Source organism: Cnephaeus nilssonii (genome assembly GCF_951640355.1).
Source record: "Cnephaeus nilssonii genome assembly, chromosome: 15".
Taxonomy (NCBI): domain Eukaryota; kingdom Metazoa; phylum Chordata; class Mammalia; order Chiroptera; family Vespertilionidae; genus Cnephaeus; species Cnephaeus nilssonii.
The window spans coordinates 37368992-37373757 of NC_137086.1; positions in this window are offsets into that span (position 1 = coordinate 37368992).

Here is a 4766-nt window from a genome sequence, read left to right on the forward strand (position 1 = left end):
ACATGTGGCCCGCGGGCCATAGTTTGAGGACACCTGATCCTATAATAGGCAAGGAGCGATGGAAGGTTTTCATAGCTGGGAATGACATAATTGGATCTGAGACATAAACTCACACACAAACAAATATATATTTGTATACTAACACATTACATATACATATAAATATCAATCACTTAAAATATCTAAATCTTCTAAATATATACACACTTTAAACACACACATATATACATTTCACCCATATAAACCTAAGTAAGTCAGTCACTATGCTTTTCTTCCTCTATTCCCTCCCCCCTAGCCAACAGAAGCCTGCACATTGCCCAGGAGAATTATGATTCTCTTCACATATAACGAGAAAAACACAATTAACATTCAGTAGGTTTTTTTCTCTTTCTTCTAAATGGTGCTCTAGCAAATCAATAAGCAAGATTCTTGAAAAGTGAATTTGGAAGTGGACAGAAGAGAGGGAAAGACTACAGCTGAACTCCACACCTGGACCACTGCCATGGTCAGAGCACTTCAACATAAAGGGATGTTCCCAAACCTTTCAAAACACTCAGCACCCTCAGGGGAATAATCTCAGGCCCATGATTCCCACAATCGACCCTGGACTCTGTCCCAGCATCAGAGCAGAGGTGATCCACTGTAAAGCCAATGAAGCTTTAAGATCCAGGGACTCTCCTTGCACTGGCTGCTCCGTGGCTCTCGAAGGGCCCTAGCAATGGGTTCACATGGCCATATAGCTTTGTAAAATTGACAATATGTATGTGTGTATACAGTATATGTATGTAGTATGATATATGATATTATACAACATCTACACTAATAAAAGAGAAACATGCAAATTAACCATCACTGCGCTACACCCACAAGCCATGCCCACCAGCCAATCGGGAGTGAGTATGCAAATTAACCCAACGAAGATGGCAGCCGGCCACGGAAATGAAGCAAGCAGGAGACTTGGGTTGCCCCCGGCGATGGAGGAAGCCAAGCTTCCTGCCTGCCCTGGCTGGCCCTGGCCTCCGCTCAAGGCTACAAAGTTTCAATTATAGAAGATAAATAAATCCTAGATACTTGCTTCCAGCCAGCCCTGACCTCCGCTCAAGGAGGCACTGAAAAAAAAAAGAAAAAGAAAAAAAGGAGGGGCTGGGACCTTGGGTCACCGGGGAGGGGGGGTGTGTGATCAGGCCAGGATGGGGTGGCAGGGACTGTTGGGGGTGAGCAGACCAGCAGGGGGGCCAGTTGGGGGTGAACAGGCCGTCAGTGGGGGTCAGTTGGAGGTGAGCAGGACAGCGGGGGGGGAGGGGCAGTTTGGAAGTGAGCATGCCAGCAAGGGGGCAGTTGGAGGTGAGCAGGCCAGTGGGGAGGGAAGGTGGGACAAGCAGGCCAGCAGGGGGGGGCAGTTGGGGGTGATCTGGCTGGCGGGGGGACATTTGGGGGTGAGCAGGCTGGCCGCAAGGGGGCAGTTGGGGGCGAGCAGGCCGGCAAGCAGAGTGGTTAGGGGCAATCAGGTAGGCAGGCAGGCAGGTGAGCAGCTGGAGCCAGCAGTCCCAGATTGTGAGAGGGATGTCCGACTGTCGGTTTAGGCCCGATCCCTGTAAACCGGCAGTAGGAAATCCTTCGAGGGGTCCCAGATTGGAGAGGGAGCAGGCTGGGCTGAGGAACACCCCCCACCCCCCGTGTACAAATTTCATGTACTGGGCCACTAGTATAATATATAACATGAGTGGATATATAGATTATGTACAAGTCACTAAGTCTACCTGTAACATATATTATACAACATACATTATATATAATAAAATACATCTTACCTAATAATAGAGAAACATGTAAATTGACTATACCTCCGCTACGCCCACAGCCAATCAGAGTAAGTATGCAAATTAACCCAACAAAGATGGCGGTTAATTTGCATGCATACCTGGGTCCTGGGAACCTCCTCAGCACCCAGGTCACTCCCAGCCGACCATTGGAGGGGTGAGGAGGGGGGGTCCTTCACAAGCCTAAAGCCTGGGGCAGAGGCTTTAGGCTTGGGAAGGGGCTGAGCCTGTGATCGGAGGGGAGGGCGGGGGGGCCCCACTTCCCAAGCCTAAAGCCTGGAGTGGAGGCTTTAGACCGAGCCAGCGATTGGAGGGCCTGGGGAGGCCGCTTTCCAAGCCTAAAGCCTGGGGCAGCGGCTTTAGGCTTGGGCAGAGGCCGAGCCTGGGATCGGAGGGAAGGGGAGAAAATCAATGGAAACATATCCTCAGGTGAGGATAAAAAGAAAAATAAAGAAAGAAATGTCATATCTTATGAAAGGCACATCTTAAAAATGCCTAAAGAAAGTTGTCATTTTTTCATGGTGAAGGGACTGGAGTCCATATTGATGAAAATACCTTGGCAGCTGTGGTGACTGGCAGTGGCTGCAGCAGCGGGGTGATGGGGCTGGCGCCTTCCCCTGATCAGCCTGGTTGCCTTCCACAAAGGGTTGCCAGCCTACGGCTTAGGTCCGCTCCCAACGGGGAGCAGGCTTAAGCCATCAGTAGGATATTCCCTGAGGGCTCCCAGTATGTGAGAGGGGGCAGGCTGGGCTGAGGGTCCCCTCCCCAGTGCACGAATTTTGTGCACTGGGCCCCTAGTCCTATCTAATAAAAGAGTAATATGCAAATTGACCATCACTCCAACACACAAGATGGTTGCCCCCATGTGGTCAAAGATGGCTGCCCCCAATTGGACACAAGATGGCCAGCACAAGATGGCCAGCAGAGGAGGGCAGTTGGGAAGGGACCAGGCCTGCAAGGAAAGGCAGTTGGGGGCAATCAAGCCTGCAGGGGAGGGCAGTTAGGGGTGACCAAGCCTGCAGGGGAGGGAAGTTGGGGGGGACCAGGCCTGCAGGGAAGGGCAGTTGGGGGGGACAAGGCCTGCAGGGGAGAGCAGTTGGGGGCAAACAGGCTGGCAGGGGAGCAGTTAGGCATCAATCAGACTGGCAGGGGAGTGGTTAGGCGGTGATCAGGCTGGCAGGCAGAAGCGGTTAGGGACAATCAGGAAGGCAGGCAGGCGAGCAGTTGGGAGCCAGCAGTCTTGGATTGTGAGAGGGATGTCCCAGATAGGAGAGGGTGCAGGCTGGGCTAAGGGACAACCCTGCCCCCACCCCCCACCCCCGTGCACAAATTTTGTGCACCAGGCCTCTAGTATAATAAAAAAAGCATAATATGCTAATTAGACCAAAAGACCTTCCGGACAACCACGTCATGACACCCCCTGGTGCCAGGCCAGCCAAGGCAGGTGCAATTCGATTGGTCGGGAGCCCGGCCATTGCCCCATGATCGCCCTGTAGTGGTAGGCCCAGGCCACTGGCTGGTGGGTAAATCAATTGGGGGGCTCCATGATTGCCCCAAAGTGGAAGGCCCATGCCACCTACTGGCGTGCTATGGTGAGTGGACAGGGCCTCCCTCTGCAAGGGAAGCCAGGTGCCAGAGGGAAGCTGGTGCTGGCAGCTGGGGAAGGAAGGCTTACTCTTGCACAAATTTCATGCATCGGGCCTCTAGTAAATATATAAATATAATGTATATACAGTTACCCTTCCACAACATGGATTTGAACTGTGTGGATCCACTTATACATGGAATGTTTTTTCCTTTTTATTGAATTTATGGGTTGACATTGGTTAACAAAATTATACAGGTTTCAGGTGCACAATTCCACAACACTTCATCTGTACACTGTATTGTGTGTTCACCACTGCAAGTCAAGTCTCCTTCCATCACCATTTATCCCCCTATACCTCCTCCGCTGCCCCTCACCACCCCTCTCTACATGGATTATTTTCAATCAACAATTTGGAAAAATGCACAGGCAAACCATATAGCCAAGAAATATTGAAAATTTAAGAAAAAGTTAGGTATATCATGAATGCATAAAATATATGTAGATATTAGTCTATTTTATCATTTACTCCTATAAAATAGTCACAAATCTATTATAAAAAGTTAAAATTTATCAAAACTTACAGACAAAAACACTTACAGGTAATACATGGCTCCATTTTCAGTCAAGAGAAATATAAACCAAAGTAAAAATGCAGTATTAAATCAAAACTGCATAAAATTAACTGTAGCACATACTCTACTACTGTAATACTTTCATCACCACCCCCTGTTGCTATTGCTATGAGCTCAAGTGTTGCGAGTATCCACTTAAAATGTCATGTGAAGCTAATAATCTCCATGTGAGCAGTTTGTCTCTCCAGTAAGTTGCCTATCATGGTACAAAGTGATCTCTTGTGGTTCTCATGTATTTCTCATTGTGCTTAGTTTAATACCATAAACCTTGAATCACACCATGAGACACATACAAGATGCCACTGGTTATGCTGGAAGGGGCACCCAAGAAGCAGAGAAAAGCCATGACATGACAAGGAAAAGTTGAATTGCTTGCTATGGACCAAAGATGGAGGCCTGCAGGTGCAGTTGCCAGCCATTCCAAGGTAAATGAATCCATGATAAGGACCACTGTAAAAAAGAAAAGGAAATTTGTGAAGCCATCGCTGCAGCTACGCCAGCAGGCATAGACAATCTTGCACTTTTTGCTAAATACCTTTTTTTTCCCCGCATACTGAACATGCAGCTTTTATGTTGGTGCAGGATTCCCATAAGAAAGGCGTATCTATAGACCCCAATATGATTTGAGGAAAAGCAAAGTCATTATATGACAAAGCAGCAGGAAGGTAAAGGATCAAAAGCTGGAGAATTTAATGCCAGCAAAGATGGTTGAATACTTTTAGAAAG